The sequence below is a fragment of the Triticum aestivum genome, chromosome 7A (genome assembly GCF_018294505.1).
Source record: "Triticum aestivum cultivar Chinese Spring chromosome 7A, IWGSC CS RefSeq v2.1, whole genome shotgun sequence".
NCBI classification, from domain to species: domain Eukaryota; kingdom Viridiplantae; phylum Streptophyta; class Magnoliopsida; order Poales; family Poaceae; genus Triticum; species Triticum aestivum.
In genome coordinates, this window is record NC_057812.1 from 106,613,307 (window position 1) to 106,631,331 (window position 18,025).

Consider the following 18,025-nt stretch of genomic DNA (forward strand, 5'->3'; position numbering starts at 1 on the left):
ACTACTGTGCCACTTGGTGAATTTCTTGATGAACAACTTGCTAGGGCTAGAGAGAATGAAATTATTGAAACTGATAATATTGATGAAAGTGATGAAGAAGATTCTCCCCCTAGATATGAATTGCCTGTTGTGCCTGAGGGTTATGTTATGGATGAAGAAACTGCTAGAGACTTTCTTGCCTGCAATGATAGAAGTGATCTTAAGAAACTATTAGCTAAGCTAAAATAAAAATCTGTGAATGCTAGAATGAAATATGATCCTTCTTATGCTACTTCACCTATCTTTATTACTGATCAGGATTAGGATTTCTCTGTCGATCCTGAGTTAATTACTTTGGCTAAATCTGATCCTTTCTATGGCTATGAATCTGAAACTGTTGTGGCACATCTTACTAAATTAAATGATATAGCTACTCTATTCACTAATGATGAGAAAACTCGCTACTATTATATCCTTAAATTATTTCCGTTCTCATTAAAGGGTGATGCTAAGATATGGTTTAATTCTCTTGATCCTAGTTATGTGCGTAGTCCCCAGGATATGATTTACTACTTCTCTGCTAAATATTTCCCCGCTCATAAGAAACAAGCTACTTTAAGGGAAATATATAATTTTGTGCAAATTGAAGAAGAGAATCTCCCACAAGCTTGGGGGAGGCTTCTCCAATTACTTAATGCTTTGCCGGATCATCCTCTCAAGAAAAATCAAATACTTGATATCTTTTATAATGGACTAACCGATGCTTCCAGAGATTACGTGGATAGTTGTGTTGGTTGTGTTTTCAGGGAAAGAACAGCTGATCAAGCTGAATTGATATTGAATAATATGTTGACTAATGAAAATAATTGGACACTTCCTGAACCAACTCCTAAGCCAACTCCGAAGAAAAGGGGTATTCTATTTCTCACTCCTGAAGATATGCAAGAGGCAAAGAAATCTATGAAAGAAAAAAGTATAAAAGCTGAAGATGTTAAGAATTTACCTCCTGTTGAAGAAATACATGGTGTTAATTCATCACCTATTGAAGAAACACACGGTCTCGATAACCCGACATAGGTAGTAAAGGTAAACTCTCTCTATAGATATGATAAAGCTGAAATCCCTCCTACTAAGCTTGCTAGCCAATGTTTGGATGAATTTGATAACTTTATGGTTAAGCAAGAAGATTTTAATGCTTATGTTGGTAGACAATTGAAACATAATGCTTATATGATTGAACACTTGAGTGATTATATGGCTAGTGTTAAAGGTGAACTTAAACTTATTAGTAAACATGCTTCTATGGTTACCACTCAAGTAGAACAAGTACTTAAAGCTCAGAATGATTTGCTCAATGAATTGAGTACCAAGAATAATGACTTTGTTGTTAGTGTTGCTGAGGCAGTCCTGGATTAGGGGGTCCTCGGACAGCCGGACTATATCCTTTGGTCGGACTGTTGGATTATGAAGATACAAGACTGAAGACGTCGTCCCGTGTCCGGGTGGGACTCTCCTTTGCGTGGAAGGCAAGCTTGGCAATTCGGATATGTAGATCTCCTCCCTTCTAACTGACTTTGTGTAACCCTAGCCCCCTCCGGTGTCTATATAAACCAGAGGGTTTAGTCCGTAGGACAAGAACAATCATAATCATAGGCTAGCTTCTAGGGTTTAGCCTCTACGATCTCGTGGTAGATCAACTCTTGTAAGACTCATATCATCAAGATCAATCAAGCAGGAAGTAGGGTATTACCTCCCTTGAGAGGGCCCGAACCTGGGTAAACATTGTGTCCCCCGCCTTCTGTTACCATCCGCCTTAGACGCACAGTTTGGGACCCCCTACCCGAGATGCGCCGGTTTTGACACCGACATTGGTGCTTTCATTCAGAGTTCCACTGTGCCACCACAATAAGGCTTGATGGCTCGTCTTGTTGTTAAGGACAACATTACCTCGGGGGGAGCCCTGGTTGTAGGCCAAACTCTCCGACTAAGCGTCTTCATCATGACCGCCCGTTCGGCCATCGCGTCGACAATGACTTCTTAGGTCATCAAATACAGCCTCCACGTCGGCTCGAGATTCGCCAAGCAGATGGATCCAATAGAGCTCTCTTCCTTGAACAAGCTCTTGGATCGCATCGCTGCCCTGGGAGTCGCAACAAACTATGATCGGATCGGGCTTAAACCCGACCAAATGGAGATTAACTCTCCGCCGGTCACCCATCAGATAGCGGTGGTGGAGGAGCAATGTAGCAATTTTTCCTCTATTTTGAGGACAAACTATGTCCGGATTCCCGAGATCTCCGAGCCGGATACCCGTCCATGGGAGGACATGGCCCAAGCTTCGAACCTAGAATTAGACAGCGAGCCAGAACTATTGGGCAACATCCCGGAGTCCGAGCTGCCAAGCTCAGAAACTCCTCCGCCCCTGGGTCTCAGATCGGGTCAGGGTTCGGATCTAAATCTGCCCACCCACCCAGACTCAAGTGATCTTTCCCACATTAGACAAGAGCCCTAAGAGACAGTACATCACTATTGGGCAAGATTCCTCCTTGTAATGAGCAGGGTCAAGGACTGTCGCGAGGAAGACGCAATTTCATTCTTTTGCAAAAATTGCACGGACGAGGGAATCCTTAACGCCATAAGTCGCCGTGACATAGTACACTTTGCTGACTTGGCGGCCATAGTATGGAAGTACTATGTGATGGAAAGCGCCTGGAAAACCCAAACAAAATTCTAAGACCCTCCGGCTCTCACTAAACCCCTTGTCCGAACTAAAAGGGTGTACTCTCGTAAGTCACCCGATCCAACTACAAAGAAACAAAAGCCCACTACAGGGTGTAGAACTGTATTGGAGGGATGGCTCAATGGGCCATGCAAAATTCATAGTACAACGGATACCATGCCAACACACATCCTTAGAGCATGTTGGATACTCCGGCAGGTGGCCAAGAGCGGCGAGGATATCCTCATCAACAATACAACAGAGCACCATCTCGTGGAAAATAACAATACAATATTGACAGTCTTCGAGACCTTCGCCTCAAATAATAGGCGCAAGCGAACACTCCGTAGCCTTGCCAAAGTCTGCCACGTTGCAGCAATAAATCCATGGAACGACACAAACATAACCTTCAATGCCAGTGACGAACCTCAATTCCGAATAGCCCGAGCACCAGCCGCTTTGGTCCTTAGTCCAATTGTGGACGGCTTCCGGCTTACTAAAGTGCCCATGGATGGCGGCGGCGGATTGAACCTCATCTACGAGGAAACTCTTAGAAAAATGGAAATAGACAAGAGCAAAGCAGCACGACCTTCAGAGGAATCATCCCTAGTCGGGAGGCACGATGTGCGGGAAAAATCACACCAGATGTGGTATTCGGCACGCCGGAGAATTATAGGTCCGAAGAAATCTTATTCCAAGTGGCCCCGTTCAGTAGCGAATACCACGCCCTTTTAGGGCGGGAGGCATTCACGATCTTCCAAGCTATACCCCATTACGAGTACATGAAGCTCAAAATGCCCGAGCCCAATGGAATCATCACTTTGGCTAGTGATCCAGACATAGCACTCCGCGCCCAAAATAAAACCGTCGTACTAGCCCTCGAGGTGTTATCTGAAGCCCTTGCGGCCGAAGAACTAACTACGCTGCGCTCCACGGTGGACAGGGACGGCGTGATACTCGACAAAAGACCCAAGTCCACCTCTTTTAAACCAGTGGACGAAATAGTCAAATTCCAGGTCCACCCAACGGACCCTACAAAAATAGCATCCATCGGGGCACAGCTGAACCGCACAACTGACGCCGCACTGTGGGAGTTCTTGCGCGAGAATTGGGACATCTTCGCCTGGCATCCTTCAGACATGCCAGGAATCCCACACAGGCTGGCCGAGCATAGCCTTAACATTCTAAAGGGGTTCAAGCCGGTCAAGCAGACCCTTCGGCGTTTCTCTGAGCCTAAACGACAAGCCATTTGAGAAGAGTTAGCCAAGTTACTCGAGGCCGGATTCATTAGAGAAATAAAACATCCGGACTGGCTAGCAAACCTGGTGATGGTAACAAAGAAGGACAAATCCTGGCGCCTATGTGTCGATTTCAAGGACCTTAACAAGGCTTGCCCAAGGATCCCTTCCCCCACCCCCGCATCGATCAAATTATCGACGCTACCGCTGGACACGACTCATTGTGCTTCTTGGACACATACTCCGGATACCATCAAATTAAGATGGCAGAGCCTGATCAAGCCGCAACGACATTCATCACTCCGTACGGCCCCTTCTGTTTTAACACCATGCCTTTTGGGCTCAAAAAAGCTAGTGCAACCTATCAACACATGATTCAGACATGCCTGGAAACACAAATCGGCAAAACAGTGGAGGCATACGTAGACGATGTGGTCATTAAGACAAGACATGTCGAATCCTTAATAGACGACTTGAGGCTCATGTTCGACAATCTCCGAACATATGACATCAAGCTCAATCCACAAAAATGCATTTTCAGCGTGCCCACCGAAAATCTCTTGGGCTTCATCGTCTCCAATAGAGGAATTGAAGCAAATCCGGCTAAAATCCAAGCTTTGTCACAGTTGGCTATCCCAGCAGACCTCAAGCAAATCCAGAAGTTAACTGGATGCGTGGCTGCCTTAAGCCGCTTTATCTCCCGATTAGGAGAAAAGGCACTACCTCTTTATCACCTTCTTCGACGCATCGAACACTTCGAGTGGATGGATGCGGCCATGGACGGATTGGAAGAAATAAAGGCCGCATTGGCCACCAAACCAATCTTGGCTGCGCCAAATGTCGGCTAACCAATGATGTTATATATAGCGGCAACACACCAAGTTGTAAGCGCAGTGCTCGTCATCGAACGAGAGTTGAACGGACATAAGTTCCCGCTTCAAAAGCCGGATACTACGTATCCACCGTCCTCACTCCATGCAAATCATGGTACCCACGTTATCAAAAGATAGCATACGCGGTCTTCATGGCAGCCCGGAAACTACGACACTACTTTCAAGAGTGTTCAGTTATGGTGGACTCCGAAATACCACTCAAGGACATAATAAATAACCGCGATGCCACGAGCCGGATTGCTAAATGGGCTATCGAGCTCCTACTATTCGACATAACATATAAACCACGGCGAGCCATTAAGTCGCAAGTACTGGCTGATTTCATTGCCGAATGGACAGAAGCCGAACTCCCTAAAGAGTACGGCGCGTACTCCAATTGGATCATGCACTTTGACGGCTCTCAGGCTAGTCTGGGGACAGGCATCGTCCTGATATCCCCCACCGGAGATACAGTCCAATACGTACTCCAAATATTATACACATACTTCAACAATGCAGTAGAATATGAGGCCCTATTGCATGGTCTCCGGATGGCGGTCTCCATGGGCATTCAACGCCTAGAGGTGCGGGGGGATTCAAACCTCACAATATCTCAAATAAATGGGGACTTTAACACCAAGGACCAAAAAATGGCGGATTACCGCAACACCGTCCTCAAAATGCCAGCTCGGTTCGAGGGCCTCGCATTCCAACATGTGGTCCGAGAAAACTATCAAGCAGCGGATATCCTCGCCCGCATCAGCGCTAAGCGCGACCCTGTCCCACCTAATATCTTCTTGGAAAGGCTGTTTAAGCCATCCGTGGTGTGGGATGGGGAGACCGGCAATAACAGTCTGGATCCGGCCACAACACCAGACCTCGAACACTCTAACGTAATCGGAGGCTCTACCACCGAAATAACACCTTCGGCCCACGTGATTATGGCTGTCATCGCCCCATGGACAGAACCCTTCTTGGCCTACCTAACTAGGCAAGAACTCCCTGATGACCCAAACGAGGCATGTTACATTGTGCGGCGGTCTAAAGCCTACAAGGTCCACGAGGGAGAGCTTTATAAGAAAAGCGCTACCAGAGTACTTCAAAGGTGCATCTTTGAAGAGGAAGGACGACAACTTTTGGCAGAAATTCATGTTGGACTTGGCGGCCACCACGCCGCAGCTCGGGCCCTTGTAAGCAAGGCCTTCCGTACAGGTTTTTACTGGCCGGCGGCCCGAGCAAACGCACAAGACCTCGTTCAATGTTGCGTCAGTTGCCAACTTTTTGGAAACCAAAGCCATATGCCACCTACCGCTCTCCAAACAATCCCCATTACTTGGCCCTTTGCGGTCTGGGGGCTTGATATGGTCAGACCCCTTAAAGGGGGAAGCCATAAGAAAAAAATACCTATTGGTCATGGTGGATAAATTCACCAAATGGATAGAAGCCAAACCAGTTAAAACGGCCGAGTCTGGACCAGTGATAGACTTTATATCCGGGTTTGTACACCGTTACGGCGTCCCGCACAGCATCATCACCGATAACGGCTCGAACTTTACAGCCGACGATGTAAAAACTTGGTGCAACAACATGGGCATTAAGCTCGATTATGCCTCTATCTATTACCCGCAAACTAATGGTCAAGTCGATCGAGCAAATGGTCTTATCATGAGCGGCATTAAACCCAGATAGTGCGATCCTTGAAGGAATCAGATACACACTGGGTGGAGGAGCTTGACTCTGTACTATGGGGGCTGCGGACCACGCTGAATCGCACTACCGGATACACTATTCTTTATGGTGTACGGCGCAGAGGCGGTATTGCCCTGCGACATCATTCATGACTCACCTCGAGTGCGCATGTACGAAGAGAAAGAAGCCGAGCTTGATCGGCAGGACAGTTTGGACGCCCTGGAGGAGGAGCGTGATGTGGCAAAAGCCCGCTCCGCATTCTATCAGCAACAGGCTCGGCGGTATCAAAGCAGAGAAGTACGGGCCAAAACTTATAACGTTGGCAAACTCGTTCTACGCCTACCGGAGAAGAAAAAGAACAAGCTCAAGCCCAAATGGGAAGGTCCCTTCGTTATTGACAAAGTTCTGACCGGCGGAGCGTACCGTCTGCGGGATGCATCGGACAATCGACTCGAGCCAAACCCATGGAACGCAGCCAGACTCCGAAGGTTCTCTGCCTAGCGCCGTACTCTGTGTTCGTCTCCTTACCTCTGTCAATTTTTTATATATCTGTTATTTGTCTTTTCTTTCTTTCACGGCCTTAAAAGGTTAAAAGGTTAAAATGTGTCTTGACTACACAATCTTGACACGCTAGGCGTGCTCATTATACCTGGGGGCTTCCTATACAGAAGCTTAATATAACCATGTTCAGGGATCTATGCCCCCCTGCACATGTGTTACTTTTCCACGTGTACCTTTTCTTCGCCATTATATGCATCAATATGACTTAAGTTTTGGCCAAGCTGGGTTGCCTGGCTCTTGTGTTTATGCCCTACATTCCCGTTAATTCAGCTAGGGCATAAGGGGAGCACCTCTATGATTGTTACTGCCAGGTCAGCCGGATGTGTACCTCAGACTGGGTGAGGCCGAAAGCTAGCATTTTTAAGGGAATATTCGGTCGGTGAACAAAATATGACTTTTATTTATTGTAATACATGCCCCCAGATGTTTATATCCTGTGTCTCTTTTCGCAGTTCGGACATGCACATTAATGCATACGTACCCAAGGAAAGGAACCCTTAACGGAACTATTATCCCTGGAAGATGTTTCTTACTATCCATGTGATATAACATAGCTAGTTGGGTACTTGCCTGTTCAAGCACTTATGACCCCTACGTCTGGTTTCCATGCATACCCCGGTTTTTACATAACTGAGCAGGTATTTGGATACACTCTGGACTATTGGGTCCAGAGGTCGAAGCGAAAAGGTCTGCCATGACAAATGATTTACAATCCGGCTAGGGACAATATATGTCACTTGAAGTACACAGTCACTTAGACTGACTAAATTCTTCTTCTATACCATCCAACAGGCTGTCTAGCCTACAATCCTATTGGGAATACTTTGCGGCTAATTTCACCTGGTCATACACCAAACTAAGGGGGATCTCTTTCCCATCAGACCCCACAGGTCCGACCTTGGCTATGTGGTTTGGGTCTGCCTTGGTATATCGCGTCTTCACCATAGCCCAGGCTTCCCTTGCACCTTGTCGGCAGTATGATATCTTCCATAATCGGAAGCGCCGCCGCGCTCCCTTGAGCATCTCCACAAGCTCCCCCATGCCTCCTGGCAGGGAGGCGGATGGCCACAAGGCTTGGGCAATGCCCTGCATCACCTGCCGAACTTGTTTGTGCAGTTGTGAGAGCTCTGGCATAAGATGACCCGTTAGCATACCTACAGATATAATTCTGTTAGCCGGTTTCTTCACCAAACTCTATAAAAGTTTGTTCAAGCACTTACTAAAAATGCATTGAACTCTATAAAAGGTCGTTCAAGCACTTACTAAAAAATTTTTAGCCTCTTATTCTCCTTTACGAAGTCAGCAAGCTAAGCCCGAACATCTTTTAGTTCAACGCCCATCCTGGTATTGGAATCTTGGAGATCGTTTTTCTCCCGCCTAACCTACGTAAGCACGCGCTCGCCAGCCTTTAGTTGTCGTTGAGCATGTTTCTCATCCCCTCGCATGACATCCGGATTCACTCCGGGATCATTTGCAGAATCTATTTTTAGATTTGCATGCATGCTGAATACTAACTGGTACATGTCATTCTCTTAGATAGAAACAAGTGTTACCAGATGGGGCCTTCTCGGACTCCTTCATGGAGGCAACCGCGGCCCGTAGCTGGGCTTCGCACTCCTCCAGTTCTTGAGACAATTGGGTATTCTTCTCCGTAAGAACCTATGCAAACAATGATCCTTAAATCAGTTGTGCCAACTGTTTCAAGTCTCAGGGGCTACTAATGTACATAATTATTAGATTTTCTTACCCGTATATCCTTCACATACTGGTCGGTGGCTCGGGCAAGGCCATTTTGAGCAGCTCAGATGTACGTGTCTCTTGAGTTGAAAGCATCAAACGCCTCTTGAGAGAAACAAGCGTCATGGAGTACGGCCCGGCGACGCCTGTGATTCATGGCACTCTCCATTTTGGAATTCGTAGAGGACTGAAAGTGCGTTATATCGACTAGAGGGGGGTGAATAGGCGATTTTATGAAAGTCTTCAAAACATGGAAGTTATGAAGACAAATGATAGAAATAAACCTATTACCCTGCAGCGGAAGGTAGACTACACTAGGCAAGCCATAGTCAAGTATTCAATAGAGTGAAAGCACAATGACTAATAGCAGCAATGTAGTAAGGATTAGGTAGGAAGATATTATGTAGCCAAATAGAACACGCAGTCACTCAGTGAAGATAAAAGATAGTGCAATCATACAATGACTTCACAAGGAGTAACAGTACGTAAAGAGAAGGGAAGGATGAAACCAGTGACTCGTTGAAGACAATGATGTGTTAGACCAGTTCCAGTTGCTGTGACAACTGTACATCTGGTTAGGGCGGCTAGGTATTTAAACTTGAGGACACACAGTCCCAGACACCCAGTCCTGAACACGCAGCTCAGGACACCCAGTCCTCACCGTCTTCCCCTTGAGCTAAGGTCACACAGACCTCGCCCAATCACTCTGGTAAGTCTTCAAGGTAGACTCCCAAACCTTCACAGACTTTGTTCACCGGCAATCCACAACGTCTCTTGGATGCTCAGAACGCGACGCCTAACCGGCTGGAGGATTCACAGTCCTCAAGTGTAATAAGTCTTCAGATCACACAGACAAGAAGACTTAAGTGATGCCTAATTCTCTTTGGCTTTGGGTGGTTAGGGCTTTATCCTCGCAAGGAATTCTCTCTCAAATGCTTCGAGGTGGGTTGCTCTCAAATGACAAAAGCCGTACACTAACTCTGAGCAGCCAACCGTTTATGGTTGTAGGGGGTGGGCTATTTATAGCCACTAGGCAACCCAACCTGATTTGTCCGAAATGACCCTGGGTCACTAAGGAACTGACACGTGTTCCAATGGTCAAATTTCAAACTCACACGGCAACTTTATTTGGGCTACAAGCAAAGCTGACTTGTCCGACTCTAGACAAGATTCGCTCTCGTAGTCTTCACTCGAAGACATAGGTTTTGGTTAGGCATCACTTCAGTCATTCTGACTGGTTCTCTTGGACCCCACTTAACAGTACGGTGGTTCCTATGACTCAATAAAGAAGAAAGAGAACTACGAAAGATCTAAGTCTTCGAGCTCCATAGGCTTCATGTGATGTCTTCTCTTGTCATAGTCTTCAATGTGACTATCTTCATATACCACCTTTGACTTCAATGTCTTCATACATTTTTAGGGGTCATCTCTGGTAGGAAAACTGAATCAATGAGGGACTTCTACCTGTGTTATCCTGCAATTCTCACAAACACATTAGTCCCTCAACTAGGTTTGTCGTCAATACTCCAAAACCAACTAGGGGTGGCACTAGATGCACTTACAAGGACAGCCTATCTGCATCCTCTGTAGGAGGAACAACCAGTGTTGGCCCCACGTTAGCATCTGCCTCCAAGTCTGGCTCTGGAGCCCGGCTGGTGGAAGCTTGGCCAGCAGGCTCTCCGGATATGGTGGAAGCTTGGGTCGTGGGGCAGTTGTACTGTCAGTGGCTTCAGTGAGAGCAGGATGCGGTGCACGTGTAGTGCTAGCCAAAGGATACACACGAGTGACTGCTTCAACTCCTTCAATGTTCTGAGAAAAACTTTGATGCTCTGCATTCTGAAGACTTAGAGGTTCCTTGGCAGGCTCCGGATAGATGGCTTCAATAGACATATGCGCATTTGGCAGAAAAATCCGATGATTGCGAGCAGATGGCTGATATGAGATAGCGGAGTGAAGTTTGATCAGCCGCATTACCCATGGGGCATAAAACTTCAAGCCAAACAGATCAGAGCCTGATGCAGCAAGTTGGCGAATGAAGAAGTCCTATGCATTGAAGCATTTTCCATGAAGAATATAGAAGACCAAAGTCTTCATTGCACCTTCCATCTTGGCATGTGGAGAATGCCCTTTGATGGGCCATCGAGTTTGCCTTATGATGTGATAAATAGTCCTTGGCAGATACTCTAGGTCTTCAACAAAAAACTCTTTGGGATATGCAGCATCTTGGGGTAATGGCTTCATCATGTTGAGCATCTGACTCATGTTAGGTTCAGGCTTCTGAAAGATGCTCTCCACAGCTTCACTGTGAAGTTGACAAGTAGATTCGTAGAGATCGCCGGGAGTGGGTAGACCAGTGAGCTCAATGATGTCAAAGGCTTAGGCTTCGTGATGTATGTTTCCTGTCATCCACTCCAGGACCCAAGTCTTCGGATCTTTGTTATACCCGCGGATGTGAAGTGTGGCATAGAATTGGAGCAGCAACTCTTCATTCCAATGCTCTTGATCAGTGACGAATGGCAGCAATCCAACTTCCTTGAAGCAATCCAGAGCTTCTTCCAGACAGGGCAGACCAGCTATTGCTTCAATGTCAAGACGCTTGTGTGGGAAGATGCGATCTTGATTGTAGAGAATGCAAGAGTAATAGCTTCGTTGCGGATAGCTCCAAAACCGATCAGATGATATTCTTTCCCTTGAGTAGGGGTTCCTAGAGCTATTGAAGAATGTGTTGTCTGCTCTGAATCCATTGACACTGAAGGATCCAGGTGCTGATGCAGGACCTGGGAACCTGGGCAGTTTTGGGATTGGCTTCTGTACATGAGGCCAGTGCTCAACATGATAGTCGAACTGAGGACCGGCAGCAAGCGCGGGAACAGAAGCAGTGGGATTTGTGGCTTCGCTGACTTCTGGTGCTTTTGTTGGTGAGGGCTCCACATTAGCTTCAGCCATGACAGCGTCAGTGGCTTCTGTGGTGTTGGTGGTGGCAGACTCAAGATTTTCAACCTCCATTTGACGAGATGGAGGGTCGGTCACAATCACGTTCTCCTCGAGAACCGCTTCTTGGTGGGACAGGTGAGTAGCAGCTTGTGGGACTTCTTCTTCATCGGCTGATGCAGCCGGATTGTCTTCATCAGTTTCAGACACAGAGACTGGAGGCATTGGTCCTTTGTGAAGCCTGCGCAACGCAGGCGACGCCTGTGTAGTTGGAGCTGGCTGGGCCTCAAAGTCTTCTTTCTCTCGTGGGCGATCAACCCATGAAGCATCCTGAGCAATTGGCGTCAGAGGACGACCAATGCTGATGAGTTTGTTGTGCTCGAGCTGAGGAAGGACTGCACCATCTTCTACATGGTCATGGTGACCAATGTCTTTAGCAGCGATGGGATCAGTTGCTGGAAGGTCTTCAGCTTCATGAGTCTCTGTGAAAGCAGGCTCATGGATTGTCAGTTGGCGTTCAGTGTCAGGACGAACCATGGAAATGGGTTCAACAATCAAGGGCTCTATGGGAGCAGCCCGTTCTTTCTTGGTCTTCCTCTTCTTCTTGGAGGGGGCAGTAGGAGAGGCTTCAGGATATTTCCTCTTCCGGGCTTCAGCCTCAGCAGTCCTCGTCTTCTTCATCTCTGAAGTAGTTGACCAGCTTTTTGGCTTCGAGCCAGTCATTCTAGTTGGGAAGACAATGGGATCTGCTTCCTGTCTTGGTGCGTCGGGTTCAGCCGTAGCGGGCTTCTTCTTCTTCTTCTTTGCAGCCATCCAGGGGTCGATGCCAGGACGCCCAAGGGCCTTGCGCTTCTCAGCCTCATTGTAGGCTTGCACACATCTGTCAGCCAGAACCTTCATGCACTCACGAGAACCCTGAGCTTCTGCATGTTTCTTGATAAAGGCTTCCTTGAGCTCGTGCAGCATAATGTTGAAGTTCTTCACCTCTTACATGCTGAGCTTGGTCATATGCTTCTTGAACTGAGACTTCTCAAAGTCAATCTTCTGCTTCAGTTCAACAATGCGCTGGGCGATAGCTAGCTCTGAAGCAATGGCGCCATGGAAGGCGACACTGAGGCCAATGGGTAGTTGCAGATCTTCGAAGCTGATGTTTGGCGTGTCAAACCACTCATCAATGAAGTTGTGGATGATTGTTACATCAAAGAGAGGCAGATCGTTGAAGATTTCTGCTTCTTCTTTGCTCTTGATGAGTTACTCAAGAGCGTCATCTACAAGATCTTCATCACTTGACAGATCAATGGCATCATTGCACAGAATGGCAGCAGTTATTAGCTCTTGGACGGTGTGTGACAGAGGCATCTTAACCTTCTGTGGCTTGGAGATGCGTGACAAATCTTCAGATTGCACACTGTCTTCAGGAGGTGCAGTTGCCAGTGGCTTCACCCGTGAGATTTTTGGAGCAGAGACAGGCTTTGAAGCTTTAGGCTGCTTCTTTGGCTTCGGCGCTGCGCTTCATCTGATTTAGCGTCATCTGCAGGCTCATTCACGGCTGTCCCTTGAACCAAGATACGGTGATGAGACCTTCAAGGTTGTAGAAAGGACCGACGACATTGGGTTCTGCATCACGTGTGCCATCAGCCCTTGGAGCAGAAGGACCAGGGTTGAAGTCTAGTCCCAATGTCTTCTTGTTCTGCTTTGCTGAGTTCTGGGCAAACTGGAAGTTGCGCTTGAACAAAATGTCATCACGACACCATAACAGGGACGATGGGTCAGCATCCACAGGCTGTGGTCCACGGACCATGCAGGGATAGAAGCCTTGTTCAATGGCTTCATCTCTGGTCCTGGGTTGAAGATTTTTGTAGAGGATGTCTCCCCATGGTCGCTTAATGGCATTCTTTTCGGCATATTCCTTGGTCACAAATCTGTACTTGAACCACAGTTTTGCCCAATAGCGTCGAATCCATTGGATTCGCGTCTTGCGTTGATTGTAATCCTCTTCAGGATCTGTCTTGTACAGCTCTGAGAGGTCATCGGGCAGATCTCTTGATGTTTCTCCTCGACGCTTTCTGCCACCCTTCCTTTCTGATTTTTCTAAAGCCATGAACCTTAATCTGAAAGGCTTCAATACATTCATAGGCTTCAAAGGTTTTCGCTTGCTGGACAAACAGGAACTGGCTTCGGGAGAATTTATTTGATGCTGTAAGAATTCTGCAAATGAATGCAGACTATGAGAACCAAGGGATTCTCCCACGGACATGTACCTATGACAGCATTAAGGTGCGAGGGAAGGGGAAGAGGTCATATGCATTCTTAGAAGATTTTGAAGATAAATCAGTTTAGAAGACATTGACCTCATCGTGCGAAGACATTCACTCATGGATAAGGAGTTGGTTCCAGATTTGTACGAATCCACGGATCAGTACAAGTGAGGAATCTAACTACTTTGTGAAGCATAAGTGAATATACTAGGCATGTTATGAGATGCAGTATGAAAGAGATCCAACTTGTGTGAATAGAAATTGCTTGTGGTAGAAAGTGATAAAGCTATAGGATCAAAGGGAGCCGTAAAAAGGAGGTTTTATTTACCACACGAAGAACTTCTAGACGGAGTGGAAGAGGAGGCCGAGCAGTTCGATCGTCCGTGCCCTAACTTGGCGACGGAGGACACCTACGGCGACGGCGGAGAAGACGATGTCTGCGGTCAGCGTGAAGATGGCGTCGGAGAGGTTGCGGCAGCGAAGCACTTCGTCGCCGGCGTCGTCGAGGGCTAGCGGTGGTACTAGGGTTCGTGCGAGAGTGGAAGAAGAGATAATGACTGCTGTGAGGTGTGTATTTATAGGTACAGGGGCGGCATTGCGTTATTACACAGGTGCCCCTGGCGATTCGCATCTGAGGAACACATGGTCATGATGCAGCATATTGGGGTTTGTTCCACGTCCCACGCACGCCTGGATTGTCGGGTGGTCGTTCCCACTTCTCCGGGTTTCAGGTGGAGGAATGAGCATTGAAAACGGACTTAATGGTTGTCTCTGTATCTTCTGCTAACAAGGACATAGAGAAGACATTCGACAGTTTCAATAGAATGCATATGATTTGGAGAGATAGAGTTTGACATAGAAAGCATAGAGAGGTTAGGGTCCGATCACATTCACTTAGTTCAAAAGATTCAACAAGAAGACATAGCTATAAGTGAATGTTGTAGAGGACAGAACACTAGTACATATATATATATATATATATATATATATATATATATTCAACATAGTGAAGATAATCATGAAGACATGTTGAGATTGAAGCCAAACCAAATGTGAAGACATAGCAAATGTAACGCCATGAGTGAAACACTTCAAACAGAACATTTGGTGGTGGCGTTACCCACCGTATAGGAAGTATTAGACCCAGACACGGCGCACAATTATCGTGGCGCTCCAAAGTCAAATTCCACATTAATGTATTCACACTTAGAATGTATGTCTTCATTGATTGAAGATATACTTTACTTCGTGTGTTGCACATCTAAGTCATCAATATGCATAAGTGTTAGGATGTGTGCCTGATCACAGGACATTTGAGGATTCCAGGATATTTAGCTCACACCGTAACTTGCAAAATCTCTTCTCATCCAAGGGCTTGGTGAAGATATCTGCCAATTGCTCTTCAGTGTTGACGTGTATGATATCAATATCTTCCTTCACAACATGATCTCTGAGAAAGTGATGACGAATCTCAATGTGCTTTGTCTTCGAGTGCTGAACTGAGTTGTTGGCAATCTTGATGGCGCTTTCGTTGTCGCAGTAGAGTGGCACTTGCTTCAGATGAATGCCATAGTCCTTGAGTGTTTGCTTCATCCACAGAAGCTGAGCGCAGCAAGATCTAGCAGCAATGTATTCAGATTCAGCAGTGGAGAGAGATACACAGTTCTTCTTCTTTGAAGACTAGCATACAAGTGATCGTCCCAGAAAATGACATGTGCCTGATGTAGACTTGCGATCCACCTTGTCACCAGCATAATCAACATCCGAGAATCCAACCAGATCAAACTCTGAGCCCTTTGGATACCATAATCCTAGAGTTGGGGTGTGAGCCAAATATTGAAGAATTCGCTTCACAGCTAAGTGATGCGACTCCTTTGGTGCCGCTTGAAATCGAGCACACATGCAAACACTAAGCATAATATCTGGCCTAGATGCACATAGATAAAGTAAAGAACCAATCATGGAGCGGTAGACCTTTTGATCGAATTCTTTACCATTGTCGTCGGGGACCAGATGATGCTTGGCTGGCATTGAAGTCGTGAAGCCTTTGCAGTCTTGCATACCGAATTCTTCAGACAATCTTTGAGATACTTCTCTTGAGATATGAAGATGTCGTTGCGTTGCTGTCGTATTTGGAGACCGAGGAAGAACTTCATCTCTCCCATCATGGACATCTGATATTGCTCTTGCATCATATATCCAAACTCTTCACTGTACTTTTGATTGGTGCAGCCGAAGATAATGTCATCCACATATATTTGGCACACAAACAGTTCACCATCATATGTCTTCGTGAAGAGAGTGGGGTCCAGGGAACCAGATATGAAGCCTTTGCTCTTCAGGAAGTATTTGAGTGTGTCATACCAGACCCGAGGAGCTTGTTTGAGGCCATACAGTGCCTTGTTGAGCTTGTATACCATGTCAGGATGTTTTGGATCTTCAAAGCCAGGCGGTTGTGCAACATACACTTCTTCTTCAATCTTGCCATTGAGAAAAACACTCTTCACATCCATTTGATATATAAGTATGTTATGATGATTTGCATAGGCCAGCAGTATGCGTATGGCTTCAAGTCGAGCCACAGGAGCAAATGTTTCATCGAAGTCAATGCCTTCCACTTGAGTATATCCTTGATCAATGAGACGAGCTTTGTTTCTGACAACTTGACCATGCTCATCTTGCTTGTTGCGGCATATCCATTTGGTGCCACTTATGTTGTGCTTCCAAGGATCAGGACGCTTAACCGGTTCCCATACATTATTCAGCTCAAACTGTTGAAGCTCTTCTTGCATAGCTTGAATCCATTCAGGTTCCATGAAGGCTTCTTCAACTTTCTTGGGTTCTGTTATTGAGACGAATGCGAAGTGCCCATAGAAATTTGCCAGCTGAGTCGCCCTTGAACGAGTAAGAGGACCAGGTGCATTGATGCTATCAATTATTCTCTCAATCTGCACTTCATTGGCAACACAAGGATGTACAGGGCGAAGATTTTGCTCTTGCTCATCATTGTCATTGTTAGTGGGATTGTCTTCAGACTGAGCATTGTCTTCAGGTTGATCAGGTGCGGAGATGATAAGTTCCTCTTCAGGTTGAGCCTCAGAGGGTATGATTTCTCCAGTTCCCATTAGCTTGATTGATTCGGTGGATGGAACTTCATCTAGCACATTTGGCAGGTGCTCTCTTTGTGATCTGTTAGTCTCATCAAATCGCACATCCACTGTTTCAACCACTTTATAGAGAAAGAGATTGAAGACTTTGTAGGAGTGCGAATCCTTTCCATATCCAAGCATAAAACCCTCATGTGCTTTTGGTGCAAATTTTGAAGTGTGATGTGGATCCTTGATCCAGCACCTGGCACCAAATACTCTGAAGTAACTGACATTTGGCTTCTTGCCAGTAAGGAGCTCATAAGATGTCTTGTTCAGAAGCTTGTGAAGATAAACACGATTGATTGTATGGCATGCAGTATCAATGGCTTCAGGCCAGAATTTTCTTGGAGTCTTGTATTCATCAAGCATCGTTCGGGCCATCTCAATGAGTGTTTTGTTCTTGCGTTCGACGATGCCATTCTGCTGTGGCGTGTATGGGGCTGAGAATTCATGTGTAATGCCCAAGGTATCGAGATATGTATCAAGGCCAGTGTTCTTGAATTCAGTGCCATTGTCACTTCTAATGTGCTTTATCTTGGCGCCATAGTTGTTCATTGCTCGATTGGCGAAGCATCTGAAGACATCCTGCACTTCAGTTTTGTAGAGGATTATGCGCACCCAAGTATATCTAGAATAATCATCAACAATAACAAAGCCATAAAGGCAAGCAGTAGTAGTAAGAGTTGAGTAATGAGTGGGACCGAAAAGATCCATGTGGAGCAGTTCGAAGGGTCGAGTGGTTGTCATGATCGTCTTCGAGGGATGTTTGGCCCTCGTCATCTTCCCCGCTTCACAGGCATCGCATAAGTGATCTTTCTTGAACTTGACGCCCTCGATGCCTATGACATGCTTGTTCTTTGCAAGGGTGTGGAGGTTCCTCATGCCAGCATGC